This window comes from Camelus ferus, chromosome 24, assembly GCF_009834535.1.
Source record: "Camelus ferus isolate YT-003-E chromosome 24, BCGSAC_Cfer_1.0, whole genome shotgun sequence".
Taxonomy (NCBI): Eukaryota; Metazoa; Chordata; class Mammalia; order Artiodactyla; family Camelidae; genus Camelus; species Camelus ferus.
In genome coordinates this window covers 6,023,382-6,044,262 of record NC_045719.1, presented here as the reverse complement: position 1 = coordinate 6,044,262, position 20,881 = coordinate 6,023,382, and the positions used below count along the sequence as shown (strand labels likewise).

Below are 20,881 nucleotides of genomic sequence, written 5' to 3'. Positions count from 1 at the left end.
AACAGAAGCACAGAAAGAAGCTCCCTCCAAGACCCTTCCCTGGCCTCACGCTCAGCCCCTCAGGTGGGACCCCCTTCCCAGTCCCCACCCCAGCATACACAGAAGCAGACTTACCTAACTCCCCTGCAAGACTATACGCTACTTCAGGGCAAGGGGGATGTTCTACTGCCCTCTTGCCCTTTGCCCGGTGCCTCCAAACCTCCGCATCTCCGGTTGGGTGGGAGCTGCAGCCGGCCCACCACCCGCCTCCGCTCCTCCAGGCGGCCAGCGGCTCCGCGGTCACACCAGCCTCATCTAACCCTGGGACTCGGCCCACTGGTGGGTACTGCTATCTCCATGTTGCAGATGAGACAACCGAGCAAACTAAGTACCAAAAGTGTATCCGAGAACTTGGGAATCCCTGAAGGTCCACGAATGTGTTTCTGTTTAATGAGTTCTCTCGTACGGAAGAGTCGATAAACACCGAATCTTTCATTTACTCACAGTAAGTAAAACACCATTAAAACTCCACTAGGGAGAATCTTCCCGCAGATGTGGCCAGCAAGTAAGTCAAATGCTCCAGGGAAGGGAGTACCGGTTCACAAAGGCTCAGACTTGGGCACTGCACAGCTCTGGGGCCTCGGTGGGCTGCCCTCGGCGACGGGACGACGGCCCCCGTCCAAGCCTGCAGGTCGGACCCCAGCACCGCTCACAGTGGGGAAGACCCCTGAAGGAGGGCTGGTGCTGGACGCTGACGCCCCACGTCTCAGAGTCCAGCTGAGCCCCCTCTCCTCCCCCACGCTAAACACAACTGCCGCCTCTCAGGCTGGGCCCGATGGCAACGCAGAGCTGGAGTCAGGCCCACGTCTTAAACCTCCGGCCCTGCTCCGTCCAGAGACGCTCACACTGCGGAAGGTGGGCGGGGGGACATCGGCCTCACAACCCACCCCACGGCGGGGCCAGGCAGGGCCACGAGGCCCAGCACACCCACCATCTTCTCGGCTGGTCCTTGTTGCCCAGGCACCACTGGTTTTGCACGTACAAATGATTCCAAGAAACCGAGGCTCCGACGCAGCAGGCGTTGTTCTTCTAGCAGTTTATGGACGCCGACATTAAGAATAAGTCTCCAGTTCTACCTAGTAAAGTCAAAACAAAGCCCAAAATCGACCCAGGCAGGTCAAACAAGCACAGGAATTCTTACAGTCCTTGGGAACCGCGGGGGTGATGGACGGAGGGCAAGGCCACCACGGCCACGTGCCTCTGACAAATCCCTTCCAACTTCGCTGTCTTCACCTAGAAAATGGGGCTATTATCTCCAAATTGCAGGGAAGCTGTATGACTCTTGAGAGAGAATTTATGTAAAGCATAATGCCTCGCTTGCCCAAAGGTGCAATCATGTAACTGTAATGATAATGACAAGGTTTTACAAACATTAAACACCTCTTACAAACCCTCAGTGTCCCTAAAAAGTAGGTGTCAGCACCACTTCAAAGACCAAGAGTCTCAGTGGACAGAGACATTAGACCCCCAAGTTACAAAATTTTACTTTTCAAATGTTACTTAGGCAAGTTTTTTTAAACTGGTTGAGCCAGTTAGAAAACCCTACAATAAAAGATCAATTCTCTCTTATAAAGCACCCTAAAGAAAACAAAAAACTGTATTCCCTGTGGGTCTCCCATAAACCTAAGCATTCCTCAACTTACGCGGTTCAGAAAAAAGACACATCACACTACCCAAAGGTTACAGATTTACAGACCCAGCTGTTGGGGAAAGTCCCACACCACATCACGCAGGACCAATTCACACGAGTTCTTAATTCACATTAACCATCTGATAGTTCTGCTGTCTCACAGCTGATAACAATACAAGATCACACAATAAAATTCACAGACGACTTTATTGAATAGATTTTAGCTTTGAAGAGCTATTCGCAGTCTGGACACCTCTCTTTTAGACTGAATGAAACACCACGTCTCTGGTACAGCTGGACACACCTCTCTTGCCAGAAGCAGTAAATGTCACATAATGAACTGAACAGATGAGAAGCATCCTGGCCACTGTACGACTCCACTGTGTACTCAGGGGCAGACAAAACTCTGTTAGGTAGATTTCAACTCCAGATTAACCAGTGAAATTTTTTGTTTATAATTATGATAATTTTCTATTAAGAAGAGAACACCTTACAATGGGTTTAAAAACAGACAGGACAACAAGTATCCCTTCCACTGTATTGCAGAAATAGGTAAATGCAGAAATCCAGTCACCAAAGAAGCTACTTGGTACCAAATGCCTCTCTTCTTGCAGTAAAGTCACTAGTTCCAGCTTTAGAGTTTCTGAAGGACGCATTTCCCATCCTTAGCTTCTCCTCTTCGTCACATAATTACTTATTATTACCAAAACCAAATAATTTTTAAACCTAGAAACTGGAATCTCTTCTCTTTGAAATATGTCTTTAATCATTGTTTCTTAAAACCTTCCAAATCCCGTTCCTTTACACTCTCTATAATGTTACTTAAAACATGTAACAGTCAAATTAAAAAGTGACCAAAAACGGTAAAAATCAAAGCAATGGGAGAAAGTACAACAGACCTTCAGAGCTCCCCAAATACAGGTCTCCACGGCTGCCCCAGCTCGCTCACCTGCTCAGAGTTCTTTCTGCTGTTAACCAGGACGGTCTGTCCCCTCCTCTCCTTTCCCTTCACAGCCACTCTTAAACCTACAGATCTGTCCCCATGGCCATTCATTCCCATGCTCCCTCCTCCCCTCCTCAAATCGTCCTTTCCCTAGTGGAATCCGACAAACCTCTGAGGCTGCCTACTTACTCCACCCAACACTCCATCTCTCCCTGCTCCTCCCCTCAGTTCAACACTTACAGAGAGCAAAGGGGGCCAAGTGGCCACAGGGAATGTCTGATAATTAAGGAGACAATCATTATTTCTTCTACTACACAATTAAGGGAATTGGTACAAAAATAAATAAAGATATGAAATAAAGGCAACAGACTCAGCTGCTGTTCATACAATTACAGAAGTAAAGACTTACTTAACTGTTCAAATGTGCCAGGAAGTCAGATAAAGGTAAGCCACCAGCTACCTGGACATTACCAGGAGTGCTTCTCTGCGAGCCGATGTTTCTCCTCCAAAGAAATAGAAAAGCCTAACTTGGGTAGTTCATGTTGAAAATGGATGACACTGCAGACAGACACACACACCACACAGACATATACACCACATGATAAAGTTCCAAATTCAAAGATTACAAAAAGAGGCAGCACATTCCACATGGATTTTTAAAGACCATTTTCTTGCTGCCCCCCTACATTATGTAGTCTCTCAAATAATACATTTGACCTAAATAAGCTAAAAATAACTTTAAGCCTCGCACTGCTAACAATCATATAAACCCCTTGCCTTTAGGCCACACCCATCTTGTCTGGGCGTGAGGTGAGGGCAGGAGATGGAACTGAGGCTGGAACCTCGGGGTCACGGTGCACAAGGTGAATGAATTCTGGCTCCTTTCTTTGTAACAACTTTAAAACCAATCTAAATTGACAAACAGGATCACTGGAACTTAGCATTCAAAGCCTTTAGAGGAGAAAGATTCTAAACTATTGTCAGTGAATCAAATAAGAAAAAAAACATAAAGTTTATCACATTCTAATCCCCAAAGTCTCACTAGGGGCTTTATCTGGCACTGCAGCACCCTTTATCTCCTAACGGGTCTTTTTCCTTATCCTTCCCTCTTGATAGGATGGAAACTTCGAACAGAACCCTCCAGTCCCAGAGTTCCAGAGCAGGATAGGTGTCTGGTCAGGGTGGCCAAGGGGGACCTGGCAGAGGCTGCCATGGGCTCTTGGAGGTACCCAGTGGCTTTGTCTGACCCCCCACCAGGGTGACTTCCGCTCCACACGTGTCTTGAAGAGTATGGGGCCACACACACAGTGTTTAGCGGTAGTAACACCATGTTACTGAAACTGAAAATCAAGCCCATGGCAGGGATGGTGGAGTCCAAAAATTGTGGCTACCAGCCAGCAAAGCCACCAAGACAAGTTCTTATTCAAATGTCTTATTTCCAAGATACAGCCAGTTCCAGCCTGTAATAAGTTCTCAAGGTTTTAATACGACATAATTTATATAGGGTTCTGCCAACTGATGGCTCCACATATCAACCTGTGAGCTGTTTCACCACAAAGGCAAGTGACAGGTCTGAGGACTCTGGGGCTCAGTCAGATGTATAACAATTTACAAATGAAGGGGATAAAACAGAGCAAAACAGGCTTTCAAAATAAAGGTCCTCGATCACTGCCGAGCAGGTGATGGGCAACTCAGCGTGCACACAGGTACACATGCTGACAGCCGCTGGGGGCCAGGCCAAAAGGAAAGGGTTTTAAAGGCGGGCAGACTTAAGACAGACTTAAACACTTCCTGGCTTACGTTGCTAAGCACCCACGGGAGGCAGCTGAACCCACCTCCTAAGGAGACAGAGCTTCCAGCCCCGTGTTACCGCGTGGCTACGTGTGAGGAAATACGTATTCAAATAAGCGTACCCGGAGGAAACAGCTGTTGACACAGAGAACCGAGCTGTATTTAAACTAAAAATTAATATTTCAACTAAACATTGCAAAATGTTCACTGTAATGCTCGTCAGCTTAACTGTACCTTTAACCACTTCTAGCAAGCAGCACTGCCAGGATTATTCATCCAAAGCTCACAATTCAGGAGAGCTGAGTAAACTCATTCAGGAAGAACCCGTGGCTCTCGGGTCACTGCCGAGGATCCCCCCGCCGGCGGCTTCCTACCCTCACGGCACAGACGTGGCTCTGCGCTGGGTGCCAGCCTCCACCGCAATCTGGCCTTCACAGGCTCAGTCCAGTGCAGGAGACAGTTCAGTCGGTAACCCAAACCCCAGCACACAGGGTGAGGAGCACCTCCACTGCTACAAGAATGCAGCAATAAAGGACACAGAGCCCCAGCTGACCCTGTTACTTGCTTAACAGTGGCTTTTACTGCAGTGTGAGAGGGCTTTCCAACACTCCCATTTCCAAGCATACAGCTTCTCCGTTGGTTCTCAACCATGCCATCAAATATTAAAACAGCACCTACTGTCTCCTTTCTAGCATCCTGTGGCCACCACCACCACCATCTGGGCCTGGAGATACTTCGGCTGATAAGCCCCAGCCACTGCCCACTTGACTGGAGGGAAGCGGCCACCTACATGGTCCAAACCTGCATCACACGTAGCCTTGGGCCTGCTTTTCACACTCTGGCCAAGTGTGGCCTGAGGTTGACTGCTCCTCAGGCAGAGAGGATGCTGCACTGGGGGGCCAGATGCAGTGGGCCAATCTCGAGAACCCACCCCTTGATGCTCCCACCTCAGCTTCACGTGTAGAGCTTTTCATTCCGAAGCCAGAGGACAATCCCAATCAGACCATCAACATATAAGCCATTATGGGCCACTAAATAATTCGTAAATATGTCAAAACGTATTTCGAAACTGACTTTGTATCGTCTAGTCAGGCCACGTTTTAGTAAACAGTAACTTACCGAGCATCTCTACTGGGCAAAGAACTTCAACAGGGCTGGCTTGACACCAAGGCAAAAGACTGTTTTTCAATTAGGGAGAGAGAGAAAAAAAAAAAAAAAGATTTGGAAAAACAATCCCCAAATGTGCATTCTGAATTAGCCTAGCGATTTAAGTAATCCTTCAGAGCATTTCCAAATATGCAGAGTTCCAGCACTTTCTGAAGGGAAGGGTGGTTTTTCTGGTCCTGTTTCTCATCAGTATGCCTTCAAAACGACATCCCCAGTTTTCAATGAGAACAGTCTCAATGCGTCCGGGAGAAGGGAGAAATAATGATGCGCCGGGGTGAGAAGTTGAGAGAGAAGCCATTCCCATCAACCGGATCGTCAGGTGTTCGCTATAGATTTAAGATTTGCGGAGGGGAGGGGGTTTGAGGGAAGAAAACTACTCACACTCAGGATCCGGTCTACAACCCGGTGGCGCAGACGCCGGGCAAACGAACGGCCGCAGAGGAATAACAGCAACTTCCCGGCCCCGCTTCCCCGCGGATCACGTGCCGGGCCCCCTCCCCCAGGCCCGGGGGCGAGATGGAGACGCGGCCTCCGGCGGCGCTTTCCTCGCCGAGCGGCTCGGGCCGCAGCTCCAGCCTCCGCGCCACAGACCCGGGGGAGGGGGTCCTAAGTGACCATCAGCTCGAGCGGCGGCGGCGGGGCCGCCGAATTCTTTAGAGAGCCTCCCGCCCGCCCCGCGAGCCGTCCATCTCCACGACGCCGGCGGCGCGGCCAGGGGGCTCGGCCAGCCCGCCACAGGGTCCCGGCCTCCTGCCCGGCGGCCCGGCGCCCGCGCGGAGCCGCCGACCCCGCCGACCCCGCCGTCCCAGGGCGCAGACGCACGCACGCCCGCCACGGAGACCCTCCCGCGAACCCCGGCCCGGCGCCCGCTTACCTGCGGCGGCTCGGCTCCCGGCCCGCGCCGGCGCCCGCGGGAGGCGGAGGGCAGGGGGCAGCCGGGCTGCGACGGCGAGGACCGGCCGGGCTGGGCGCGCTCGCGGGCGGCCGAGGGGGCGGGGCCGGCCGGGGGCGCGCGCGGGGCCCGGGCGCCCGCCGCCGCCGCTGCCTCGGGAGCCGCCGGGGCCGCAGCCGAGCCGGGCGGCCCTCATGAATGGGTTCGGCGGCGGCGGCAGCGGCCGAGCGGCGGGCGGGCGGGCGGCGCGCAGGCCCCTCCCCGGCCACGTGACGCCGCGCTCCGCCGCCCCCTCCCGGCCGCGCGGCGCCCGCCCGTCTCCCTCCCCGGCCCGCGGCGCGGACGCGCTGCCCATCTCCCGCGCTGCCCGGGCCCCTCGCGTGCTGGGGGCAACCCGAACGTTACTTTTCTAAAATAAAGTTTCTTCTGGTCCCCATGGCAACCCTGCGGCGCGTCTTACGGAGCTTAGAGCCCAACTGCCGAAAAGGAAAAACATTAGAGTGCAAAAAAGGTACAGGGCAGGAATGTTTTATAACCCACTTTTGAGCACCAGTAGCCCGTCTGCTTGATTAGTTTTCCTCCCCGCCCCCTCCCCAAATCCTATTACACACCTCCTTTTTAAAACAGACGTTTTAAGGAAATGGATTGCCCGTGCTGTATGGTACTGTTGCACACTGGTTTTTTTTTCTCTCCTGCCTATGGCGTTATTGAAAGTCATGTATGGAAGTGCATGTGCTAGGTGCAAATGCCATTAATTTCTCAGTATGCATCCTGTGAATGATAACTGATACAGCTTTGAGGATACTGAAAGCAAGGCATTTCTATAAAGCTCCTGGGTGACGAGCCCAGCCATAGCACAGTTTCTTCCCGCAAACGGAGCGTGGTGTGACTGGGCTGTGTGGGGACCAGGGAACCCTGTAAGAGGGGCCCCCTGGGCTGGTTCTACAGAAGGAACCGGGAAACCACTTCCTCATCCAAGTTCCTTCTGCCTTTCTCTAGCATTCAGCCAACCTTTACCTCATTCTTAACCAAGGCCCTGCAGACATAGGTGGTGTCCTTCGCCTAAGGGCTCTAGAATTTTCTCTAGTGCTTTTCACATGGCTTCACAAGCGAAATAAAAATTTAAAAAGACAAGGACTGGATTTCCCCCTCCATATTTCAAAACATTTTACTCTGCTATGGAGAAGTGGAACTGAAGCGAGAAAAATAGCTAGGTCCTCAGTTTCTACGTCAATGGAATGGAAACAGGAACGCCTTTCTCAGGGATAGTCTTGAGAACGGCACATGATTACATGTAAGGTGCCTCATTTACTTTAGCATCTGGAACCCGGAGTGTGCTGTTACGGGTTTGCTTTTTTTTTTTTTTTTTTTTTTCGTTTTTCCCACCTGGATGTTTTCTGTTTCTTTCAGGCTATTTTCACTACCTGCCTTTAGGAAATATTCTGCCAAGCTTCTTTCTTTCCTTTCATCATTCAGGAAGCCCTGGACATATCTCCCTTCCTCCAAACCACCTGAGATTTGATCCCTCACGTTTCAACAATTTCCTCATTCTCTGGTGTCTACCTACTTTACGCCACCGCCTAAGCAAAAGAGACTCGTGAAATATTTGTTGCATGATATCCCTTCACTTCCTGCCCCTGACACCTGCGAGGTGCGGGGGGCGGGGGGCGAATTGCCACCTAGTCCACCAGCACGTGGGAGGGAGCTCTTCCTTCGCTTGTCCTGACCCCACCTCCTCCAGCTCCACGGAGGAACCCCTCTCAGCCAGTTGTCCCCCATCCCCAGCTCGGAGTCCACCCCTTAGTGTTAGCAGGCTCAGGCTTTTCCCCACACTTAACAGGAAGGGGCACAGGGAAAGAGGAGTAGGCTTACAGTCTTGCTACTTCGCCTCCCCCACCCCTGATACTCTTCAGGCTAAAGTCCCCAACAACCTTCTGGTTGCCAAATTCAGCGGACACCTTTCGGGTCCTCTCTCATCATCTCTGTAGGTCAAGATGCTATTGACCTGGACTTTCTTCTTGAAACCCCCTTCTCCTCTCATCAGCCAGGACTCTGAGGGCCACGTGCCTATGTTCAGAGGCTTCAGACACCTCCACCAGCACGGCCCTCAGTGATGTCAGCTTCAGGGCCAGGTGCTGGTTTCTTCAAACCTGCTCCTCCTGAATGTCCTATCTTGGCTAATTGCACCATCATCCATGTAAGTCATCTTGCCAGAAACCTAGGAGGGAGGCTTATTTCCTTCTACTCCCCTTCCTGACTCTAAACTGGAAGAGGGAAGGATTTTCCTGAACATAAGAATCTAGTCTCCCGAGCCTGGACTTGGAAGGGAGGTGGTCCTAAGCCCTCCCTTTGGCAGCTCCAAGGCGAGGAGGTTAAGCCTTAGAGAAGTAACTTTGTCGTTCCCTCTGCATCTCTTCTGTGAGAGCAAAGACTAGTTGGCATTTTCTGAGCCATCACTGCCTGCTCAGCTCCTCTAGTAAGTAATTCTAACTACAAACCTATGAGGTAGCTGCTATGGTTAATACCAATTTATGGATGAAGGAGCTGAGGCACAGAGAGGTAGTGACTTGCCTCGGGCCTCACAGCTCATAAGCAGAGATCCAACAAAGATGGGACCCCAAATGCAAAATCATAGAGTAAGGAAAAAAGTTGTTTTTAAGCTCAGACAGAAATCTCACTAAAATTGATCATAGATTGAGCCATAAAGCAAGTCTCAACAAATTCTGAAAATTTCGTGTCATACTCTCTGACCACAACACAATTAAGTCAAGAATCAATTTTTTTAAAAAGATAACTAGAAAAACCCACTTATTTGGAAACTTTTGGGTCAAAGAACAAATCATCATGGAAATATGACAATATTTAAATACTGCACATCAAATATTTGACACTACCTGTGGAAGCTTCAGAGAGAAAGCTAAACAAGTAGTTAAAGGGAAATTCATAGACTCAAAAGTTGATATTAGAAAATACTTTGAAATGTAAAGAGCAAAAAAGTTAGAAATAGAACAGCAAAATGAAGTTCAATAAAACGGAAGAAAGGAAATAAGAAAGATAAAATAAGAAAATAATGAAACTGAAAACAAACATATAATAAAAAGGACCAACTAAGCCAAATACCAGATTTGTGAAAGACTAATAAATTCTACAAACCTCTGGTAAAAAACTGATCGAGGGAAAAAGGAAAGGTACAAGCAATGTGAGGAATAAACCAAAAGCAATAATCACACATGATGCCGAAATTACAAGGATAAGCTTGTGAAGATTTTTTTTGCCAATTAATTGGAAAACTTAGATGAAGTGGGAAAATTCCAAGAAATATGTTAATGAAACTGAAATAGAAAACCGGAATACTCATGCCATTCAAGAATTTGAAACTGTTGTTAAATATTTTATGCAAAGACAAATCCAGGCTGAAACAGTTTTACTAGTGACTTCTACCAAACATTCAAGGAATAAATAATTCTCACCTCCCACAAGCTATTTTAGAATATGGAGCAAAAGGGAGTATTCCTCAAATAATTTTATGAGGCTGGCATAACCTTATACCAAAACCTGACCAGGAGGGTGTGAGAAATAAATAGTTCAGGTCACTCTCACACATAAGTTCAGACACAAAAGTTACAGGCAAACTTCACTGATTCGAATCCAGCAAGATAGTCATAACCAAATTGGTTTACCCAAGAATACATGGTTGGTTTCAAATCAGAAAATCAGTTAATATAATTCACCATGTTAAAAGATTAAAGAAAAAAAATCAAATGATAATCTCAGTAGATTCAGAAAAAAGCCTTTTATAAAATTCAATATCCTCCCAGATGAAATTCATAGAAAACTAGGCATATTTTCCTTGATAAAAGGTATTTACACAAACCTACAGCAAACCTCATACACAACCATTCCTTTTAAAATGGGGAACATACGTGTGTTAACATCTCCATTTCTATTCAGTATTGTACCAAAGGTCCAAAATAGTGGAGTCAGGCAAGAAAAAGAAATAAAATATTTAAATGGGAATGGAAGAAATCACAATAACAGGATAGCATGTGTAGGGAATTCAGAAGAATTATGTACGTAGTCTTTTGAGATGAGGGTGAGAGTTAGGCAGTGTTGCTGGGTACAAAGGTCAACATACAAAAATCATCAGTATTCATATATACAAACAGTAAACAGAAGTGAAACTTTCTGAAAGATGCCTTGCAATGGTTACTACTATTACCTCATACTTGTTAACCTATCATATTTCCATACAACTGCCCATTTTATCAAACTCAGCATTAAAATACACAGTCTGTTTCTTCGGATCTTCATTTCCTTACCAAGGCTCCTGTGCCTTGTAAAATTTCTATTAAGTAAATGTGGATGCTTCTCTCCTATTTGTGACTTTAATCTTCAGACCCAGCCAGGGATCCTAACAGGGTCGAGGAAAACTTTTCCCTCCCCCACAGTAGCAAAGAGATATTTAGGAAATGAATCTAATAAAATATGTGCAAGACTTTTACAAAGAGAATTAGAAAATTTCATGGCAAGGCTGCAAAGGAGACCTAATTGGAGAAATATGATATTCATCGATAGAAAAGACCCAATCTCATAAAAATATTAATTCTCCACAAATGGATCTATAGAGTCAATTCATTTCCATTCGAAATCCCAACAGAGGTTTCTTCTTCAAGAGACTCTTGGAGAACAGAGAGGGAGGAACTGCTGTCCCATGTACCAAGCCTGCAGTAATCAGGAAGGGCGCTGTGGTACAGGGACAAACAGACCAATCGGACAAAATGCAAGCCCAGAGACACCCCTGCGCACACAGACACTTAGTGTACGGTAGTTCAGACCAGATGGTAGTTCAGATAGCGGGGGGTGAAGATGAACTTCTCTGTAAATGAGGACACACTTAATTATCCACTTAGCAAACAATAAAAATTTGGACCCCACTCTACACACATCACCAAATCAGCGTTAGCTGAAATAAAGACGCACGTAAGAATCATACCAAGGACACCTTTCTTTTTCACATTTTACCATCTCTGAAATTGTGATTTTTCTTACAATCAGTGGCAACTTAGCTTCAATGATATATGATGTAAAACTTTAAGGAGACAATATAGGAGAATATGGTAACAAATTCTGGGTAAGGAAGTATTTCTTAAACAAGAATATATTCACAACACAGACAATCAACCAAATATTTGAATCCAAGAGATATAAAGGGTTCATATAAATCAATAAGTAAAAATTCAGGAATCGCTAGAAAAATAAGCAAAAAAAAAAAATGAAGAGGAATTTCACAGAAGAACAAGTGTAAATAGTTCATACACTTAGGAAAAGATACTAGTTTCACTGGTCATCAGGGAAATGTAAGTTAAAATCACGATGACAGACCACCACACACATCAGAGTGGCTAACACTGAAAAAGTTGTTCAATCCAAGTGTGGATGTGAAGTGACCAACCTGAACTCAGACACACTGCAGGGTGGAATTCAAATGCGTAGCAACTTTACAAAACAGGTTGGTATTACCTAGAAAGTTAAATGAATGTGCACAGACACGAAGAACCAGCAGTTCCACCCCAGGTATGCAACCTCGAAACACCCTTGCACAAGTGCACTCAGAGACTCACACAAGAATCAATGGCAGCATCGCTTATAATTGCAAAGAGCGAGAAAGAGCCCAAAGGTTCTGACCGCAGGTGGCCTGGGTCGTTAAGTGGTGGTATACTCACACAACGCGATGCCACACCACGACATCGACACGGATGAATCTCAAAAACAAACTGTTGAGCAAAGAAGCAACAAAAGATTAAAGTATGATTCTATTTGTTCTATTTCATGAACAGGCAACTCTAAATGGTACATTGTTTAAGGATAAAAGCATAGGCAATAAACGATAGAGAAAAACAATGAATCGAGTAACAGAGATTTCCGGATAGACTTGAGTTTGATGGAGGGACAGGTGCAATCTGAGAGGGTGAGGTACCATGTCCTGGCTCAGGCATTGGGTACATGGGTGTCTGTGTGTATCTTTCTTTCACAAGAAAAATGAAATGAAGGACAAATGAAAATGAATTAATAAATGAATACATCTCTATTTTTTAAACGTTATTGTGTGGCTACAAGCTTTGTAAGTTTTCCTTCAGCACTTGTAAGACAAACTTAGTGTGTCTGACCACCTTCCTAACAAGCTGCGAGGAATGGTTTCTTTTCAACACTGTGTCATGCGGTGTGTTTGGTAATAACCCTTCTGGATGATGAGGGAGAAAAGTTATGTCAACAGACCAGAAGTGCAGAAGGAAGCAAGGAAACACATCTAAGAAATCACTCACAATATTCCTATCTCCAAATCATTCCATTGATTTTGTTTGCATTCTTTTCAGCATCAGTTACAATTCTCAGTCCTGAGAACAAAGCCACCTAAAGATGACTTTCTTATTTTCACTGGTCATGTGCTGCCTGGGTCATAAAACCAGGGACCAAGGAAGCCCACGTGTCCCAACTGCTGCTGGAGCAGAAATCCCCTTGGGAAAGCTGGTGTCCTGTCTCTGCTGGACCCTTCTGGTGGGGGGCAGTTTGTGGTGTTGGGGGCACAGATTCCGTGATTAGGCAGTTGGAATAGTTGCCCTACTCAGTAGGCAGAGCTTTCTGAGGTCACTCAAGGTCATGTAGCAGACAGCATCTCTCTGAAAATCCTTTTGTTGGAGTACCCACCACCTTCCACATTCCACAGCCCGGCAGCTTAGAGAAAACGTGTTCTATGAATTCCGTGTGAGAAGGATTTGATTGTCAGCACTCAGATTTTTCTGCTTCCTTGTAATGCTAAGCTTTCATCAGTATATACTTTACACTATAACCCTACAAAAAATGTTAACAGTAACAGTAATATTAGAAGCTGGGGGATAGGGAGGGGGAAGATTTCAACTCTCCTAAGGGCTCTGCCCCAAGCCTGGTGGAAAAGTCACAGCAGTTCACGGAGACCAGCCTGGAAAACTTTCCACATGTGAACATTAACTTTGTTGTGCCTCCAGATTGCTTGTTTCAGCAGTTACTGTCTTTTTTTTTTTTTTTTTTCCCCAGAAGAGCCACTAATTGGAATGTCTGGACAACCCCAAGTTGCTGAGTATGTCTGCTTTCCTTATACTTTCCCCAAAGGCTTGGACACCCACCCTCTGCTCTCCTCACTCTAGGGTGCTGGCTCTACCTGACCATCCTCGATACTGGATCCGCTCTTGACCTTCTCTCCCCTCCCCATTTCCTCCCTCCTGAAAGCTCTCCTAACGAAATTAATTTCTCCGTTTTTCCTCTTTCCTTTGTATTTCTCTAAATGGCTTACTAAGGTTAGATGGATTTCTTCCAACGTTAGAAAAATCAGGCAGAAGGTGTATGGCTTTGTAGATTATTTTCTTGTAAGAACTTGAGTTTTGGTGCTCAGACTAAGTAATAAGCCCCAGAATTTATGAAATAAATGCTCAGTAAGTTTAAAGTGCTATGTCATTAATTAATTAGTTCATCAGTAGAGCCTCACCCTGGGCCAGTTAGTTACTATGTACCTTCCACAAACCTGTATGAGGAAAGAGACTACTTTGAACCCAGGGATGGCCCGGTTTGTGAGCATTAACTTCTGGGTGGGGAAGAATGCAGTGCTGGTCTCAGAGAATCCAGGAAGAAAGACAAGGTGCAGTTGGCGTGGAACGAGGACTCTCAAATGTTTCACTATTGGAACATCTGCTGTTCCCAACCGGCCTCAACCTCAGGCAGGACATCCCACCCCAACTCCGTCCTCCCATGCAAAACACTTTCTGTTTTAGCCAGAAGGGAAAAGATAAAGGAAAGGCACAAACAGGGGCAGGGCAAGGAGGAAAATGATAAGAAAGAAGCCCAGGCCACTGCACACACTCAGAAAGCAGCTTTAATAACCGACGGTCCTCCAACAGAAACAAGAGCGGTTTGGGGCTGGAGGTGGGTTTGCCCTGGAGAAGTCTTCCGCAGAGCTGATGGTATCAACATCAAATAACAACCTTCCTATGCAGATTTCACATCAGCTGAAACTTTCTGGAATTTTCTCAGGATCCTGTGCCATAAGCCACAGCTCTCTGTGTCTATAGCCTGGAAGCTGGTACAGCCTGGGATGGGGGTCTTTGAAAGGATCCTATACGATACTGAAGGAAATTCACACTGGGAATGTGGAATTTACAACGGAAACAAACCCATAATCTGTTGTCCTGGTCTCAGATTCGAGTCTAAATTTAGGTCACAGTGTAGAGGAGCGTGAACAGGCCTGGAGAGTTTTCCTGCCAGGCTGACATCCCTTTACCTCTTCTATTTTAGCCTCAGAGAGGCAGTTTTATGTTGTTTTTGTTTCGGAGATAGAAGGGTTCTGGAAAGTCAGCCCCTTGGCTTCAGGGTCTTATCAAGTCACCTTTGAGCTGTGCTCAGGGAAACCTCCCATTAATGTTTGCTGAAACATCCTTCCATATCCCTCTTATAAGGATGTTTGGGAGTTTAATCAGCTTGGTTGCTCGGAACCAACTATCCCCCATTTTAAGGTCTCAATACGTGTCAGTGCTCTGGGCCTTTGAACGCCTGGGCTAGTTCTAAGAGAAAACCCAGCAACCTGGAGACATTCACAGCAGCAACGTTACCCCGTGGTCCCTTCTCCACTACAACAGTGAGACCCCAAGGGATGGTTTTGGTGACACACACCACTCCCTCTTACTGTTCCCCCTTCTTTCATCCATCCTCCGGTCCATCTGTTAACTAGACTCACCCGTCTGCCCTCTTCTGTCCTCCCAGCTTTGCTCAGGTTGCTCCCTCTTTCCGACCATCTTTCTGAAATGCTCTCCTGCTCCCTTAGTTCGACTCATTCTTCCAGGTCCTGTGCTGCCTCTCCAAGCGTCCTCTCCAGTCTCATCAACTGGATGTCATTTTTCCTGTCATTTTCTTGGCTGGCAAAGCAATCCACTAGTATCTCACAAAAGGCCCCCCGAGTTGTGGTTACTTAGATGTAAACCCAGTCTCTCTTTCCAGGTCATTTGGTAGTTGACTGCCTGAAACATGGCTAGTTTGTTATCTTTGTTTCAATAATATCTAACACTGTGTCTAACACATTGCAGAAAGAAGCTTAAAATAATGACATTTGCAGCAACATGGATGGATCTGGAGATGATCATTCTAAGTGAAGTAAGCCAGAAAGAGAAAGAAAAATACCATATGATATCACTCATATGTGGAATCTAAAAAGAAAAAAAAAGAAAGAAAGAAAAAGGAAAAAGAAGACACTAATGAACTTATCTACAAAACAGAAACAGACTCACATGGAAAACAAACCTATGGTTACTGGGTTGAGGGGGAAGGAGGTGGGGAAGGATAAATTGGGAGTTCAAGAATTGCTAATATTAACTACTACATATAAAATAGATAAAAGACCAAATTCCTTCTGTATAGCACAGGGAACTATATTCAATATCTTGTAGTAACCTATAATGAAAAAGAATATGAAAACATATATATGTATGTATATGTATGACTGAAACATGATGCTGTACACCAGAAACTGACATATTGTGACTGTAAAAAGAATTTAAAAATAATAAATATTTGACGCACAAATGCTAAATGTGGCCTTAAGTAGGAGCAAAGGTGGACCTACTCAGTGAGTGGGTTGTGGACATGAGGCTAACGTCCTGTGGGAAGACACCAGTGGTCTCCCCAGCTAGAACACAGAGCCCACCGTGTCTGCCTCCACCAATCTCCAACTTTGTTCCCCTCTCCTGCCCTCTGCATACCAGCCAAACTCATCTCCTCAGCACTGCTGGAAAACGGTGAGATCATTCTGGGTCTGCAGCTTTTATTATGACAGTCTTCCTTCCTGAAACACCCCATGTCACTGCTTCTAATTGTTAAGTCTTGCTGTCCCTACTAGGCTGTTTAAAGTCCTCTGCCCCCACCCACTCCAGGGAGCTTTCCTTGACCAGGTTCACCCTTGGAAGTGTACGCAGATGGCAAAGGGGGGCCCCAGAAGAAAACAACCACATATGGCTTTTGACAGAAGAGAAGTCATTTTAGTCCTAAGCCATTTTGTGATCTAAGCCTGGCCAGAGTGTTGCCCTTGAACAGGTGTCAGTAGTAATGATCTCAGGAGAACAAATGACTGTTAACAGGCAAGAGAAGTAACAGTAGCAAAGTAATAAATCAGTTGTAAAGACTCCTAGCTCTGTTTCAATGGTAAAGACTAGTCTGAAGCACTTTCTGGAAAGTTTTGCAGAATTTAAACCCCCCTCGAGTGCTCAAACCACCAGATCAGCTGGAACCCAAGGGATGACGATGCTGATTGACCTTTTCTGGCCCTCGTGACTTCACTTTGCCCCAATTCTAAGCTGAATTCTCCTCTGCTCAAGCCCCTTCATGAACGTGCACGTACCCTTAGCTCAAAACCTCCCCAATTTTGCTGCTGAGGGGATTCTGCTTTGGGAAAGATCCCCAGTGTTCTCTGTACTTGCTGCAAGGAATAAGTCCTTCTCCCATTCTTTGGCTCGACACCCACCAAGAGGCCAACCCAGTTTCCCTGTAACAGTAGCCGGCGTGCTATGGAGAAAGGGCAATAGACGGAGACTCGCCACCCCTCGGTCCTAGCTTCTGCTCAGCTACCAGCTGGGCAATTTGCTTCACCCCCCTTGACCTCTGACCCATCATCTATGAAATGAGTACTTGGAAGACACGGTCTCCAAAGGCCTTTCTGGTTAATACATTTTACAGTGCTAATCTCTCCACTCATGGAACGTCTAACACCTATATTGCTGCAGTCATTCAACTGCAGCAACCTGCGTTTTGCTTATCTTTTTATCTTATAACTCCCTCAAGGACCAAAAATGTGTCCTTTAGTTATTTGCAGCCCTGTCAGTTAAGGTAGATGTTTTCATAATCAATGTTTTTGGCAATAACGACAACAACAGTGGTTAGTGTCTATACCCTTTTTCCTGATGCTGCTTTGAGGAGGCTGCTGCTCTTCATGTGGAATCACGATGCGTCTTTATCACCAGTAAGCAGATCCAGGGGCTTTGATGGCATCACTGAGGAGCTCTCCTAGCCCTGGACTGTATGCCTTAAAACTGCTTGTTCTATGAGAAAAATACCCTCACTCTCCATTTATTCAAGCCACTGGCTTCCAGGTTTTCTGTTACTTGCAGCTGGTCACACATCTAACGCGTACACCCCTTCACCTGTTTGTTATAAGGGTAAATGAGATAATACTGGAAATCCCTTTGAATCTCCCAGCAGATGGATGCTGTTATTCTTAGTTTAAAGGGTGCCTCTGTTACCTCCTCCCTGCCCAACCCCCACTCTATAGGAGCTTAGCTTCATAACAGAGGAAATACAGGTGATAATCTTTTTTTTATTAACCTATGAATTTCTGAAGATACTCCACAGCCTTAGTCTGCTCTGGCTGCCATAAAATAGTACCATAAACTGTACTTAGAAGTATGTGGTTTATACATAAAAAAGAATAAAATAATGCCATTTGCAGCAACATGGATGTACCTGGAGATCGTCATTCTAAGTGAAGTAAGCCAGAAAGAGAAAGAAAAATATCGTATATCACTCATATGTGGAATCTTAAAAAAAAAAAAAAGGAAAAAAGGACACTATGAACTCATCTACAAAACAGAAACAGACTCGCAGCCATAGTAAACAATCTTATGGTTACCGGGGAAAGGGTGTGGGAAGGGATAAACTTGGCAGTTTGAGATTTACAAATATTAGCCACTTTATATAAAAATAGATTTTTAAAAAAGTGTCTGCTGTATAGCACAAGGAATTATGTTCAACATCTTGTAATAACCTTTAATGAGAAAGAATACGGAAACAAATATATGTATGTGTATGCATGACTGGAACATTGGGCTGTACACCAGATATAGACATATTGTAACTGACGGTACTTCAATTAAAAACAAGAAAGAAAGAAAGAAATAGAAGTATGTAGCTTATAAACAACAGAAATTTAATTCTTACGGTTCTAGAGGCTGGAAGTCGGAGATCAGGACGCCGGCATAGCTGGGTTCCCGCCAAGACCCGTCTCTGGGATGCAAGCGAGGGCTTGTCTCATCCTCACCTGGTGGAAAGAGCGCTCTGAGGTCTTGTTTGTAAGGGCACTGATCCCACCGCGAGAGCTCCACCCTGGTGACGGAATCACCTCCCAGAGGCCCCGCCTCCCACTGCCATCACCATGGAAGATAGAGCTTTAACGTATGAATTTTGAGGGGACAAATATTCAGTCCACGCGGCTGCCATACATCAAAAATGCCATCACACACATCTTTCTAGAAAGGGAGAGAACATTGAGCCTAGACCTTGGCCTCCACCTACCTCCATCCTTCCCCCCTCCCGCTGCCAGACAAACCCAGGTCCCACAAAAAGCCATCCCAGGGCCTTACTTCACTCCTGCACTCAGAGAATCTTGCCCCAAGTCACACCTGAAGGCCCTTCCCCAGCGTTTCAGGCACTGATTCTCTCAGTCTTCCAGCCTCAGCTCAAAGGCTCCCCCTCCGAGCAGCCTTCCCTGATGACCTTGCTTCCCGCGGACTCTCCCGCTCACTCTCCTGCTTGTCTCCCGTACTTGTCTGTGGTTTTGCTTGTCATTTCTCTCCCCGGCTGGGCTGTACACAATCAAGGGTGTACACCTGAGCAGGACCTGGTCTATTTTGCTTATCCCTGTGCCCCCCACAGATAGCACCGTGCCTGGCACTTAGTAGGTGCTTATAACGGACTGAGTGGAGGGTCTTTCTCTCTCTCCCACGTAAGGGCACCACAAGCAGATGGAAGAGGGTTCTCACCAGAACCAGATCATGCTGGCACGCTGATCTTGGACTTCTAGCTTCCAGAATCGTGAGAAATACATTTCTATCGTTTAAGCCACCCAGTCTATGATACACTGTTACAGAAGCCTGAAAAAAGACAATGCTCAGTATTTGTTAACTCAGTAAAAAACTTCTAAAAGTTCCATGCATTTTTAGTTCTAGGCTAAATTCTATGCTGATAATGAAATAGGATTAGAACAGAGGCTTATGGCTCAGATGTCAGAGGATGCTTTGTTTTATAAAAAGATTCCAAGACAGATTTTAAAAAGAATTAAGATTCACTAAAAAAAAATTCCTTTCACGTTCAAGTTTTCAGGAGCATGGCAACAATGTTACATGAAGCGAAGTACGTCTGTATCTCTCCCACACATGCAGTAATTAATTTGTAAAGATTGCTTAAGACTCTTACATCTTCCCAATTTAGTGCACTTCTAATTAAATGTTTTCCTGTTTCATTTTATTGGGAAAAGCCTTTAAACGGTTGGGCAGATCAATGAACAGCAGTGATATTTCTTTTAAACTTAGCATCATAAATCACATTGGCTTTAGAGAGCCACATGGGCAGTGGGGGTGGATTTGGTCTGTTTGTATCTAGTGGCTATGATTTGCTCTTTGCAAAAAGCTCAGCAGTTGATGAAAATGGGAAGGAACACACGAAGCAGAGAAGTATCTGTGTATGGATGTATGTGTTCTGATCGTAGGGTTTGTGTGCAAATGTATGTTAAAAGATAGAGTTGGAGTATTCAGCCTTGGATTTCATATTTTAGGAGAGTTGGGTTGAAACATTTGGAGGGAATTGAAATAGTAGTTACAGGAGTCATGGGAAATTTTCAATCCATGTTTTGGGGGGTAAGCAATACATCTATTTAAGAAAAAATATGGGGGCTGAATTTATCAAAGCCTCTTAAAGGAGAATAAAGAATATGGAATAACTGAGTAGGAAATATACAATTTACTTAACACTTTCAAAGGTGGTAATTATTAAATCAATTCCCAATTAAATAAAAGGGAAGATTGAGGAAGAAAGATTTCCTAAATGCCCAGAAACTGTAATTTGGACACATGATAGAAAATTTATTTTACTTTCCTAACTGTATAAAGAATAAAGTTTATAATGATATATAGTATAGAAATGTCTAGGAGTTCAACTAAACCATTCTAAAAACATTTACAATGGGATGAACATTTTGGAGCTAAAGATTTTATCATTTAGTATATAATAGAAATATTTATATGGATATCCCCAGTTAATTTTCATGCATTGATTAATCCTTCCATCTCTCCTGTGAGGTCAGTGGGTTCATTTGCCTCTCCTGTGTGCTGATGCAGACACTAAAAACTAACTGGGCAGGTTGTGTGACTTGCCCAGAGATAGTCAGTGAATCTCGGCGGAGCTGGTTGGAAACAGGGCCTTAAGCCCCTGATTCACGGTGTTGCCATTCAGGCTTGCGAAACTTCTTCCTGTTTACATTTTCAGTTTAACCAACACGTACTGTACACCTGGGAAGGTTCCAAACACGGTGCAAGGCAGAGAGAAATAGGCATGGTCTCTTCCTGGTTTTCTCCAC

At 45.6% G+C, this 20,881-nt stretch overlaps 1 protein-coding gene across 3 annotated transcripts in view; it reads right to left on the bottom strand.

The window, feature by feature from the left end:
• LPIN2 (lipin 2) overlaps positions 1-18,574 on the bottom strand; it is an 83,145-nt gene extending 64,571 nt beyond the window's left edge. The window contains exons 1-2 of one of the 3 annotated variants that reach the window (XM_032467343.1): positions 6,445-6,500; positions 5,523-5,581 (exon numbers count right to left, since the gene is read on the bottom strand). The gene's annotated coding sequence lies outside the window, so the exon portion shown is untranslated. Of the gene's footprint in view, positions 1-5,522; positions 5,582-6,444; positions 6,604-18,468 lie in introns of those variants that run through there. The other 2 variants (XM_032467342.1, XM_032467344.1) reach the window with 2 other exon arrangements.
• Between the last annotated feature and the right edge of the window lie 2,307 nt (positions 18,575-20,881).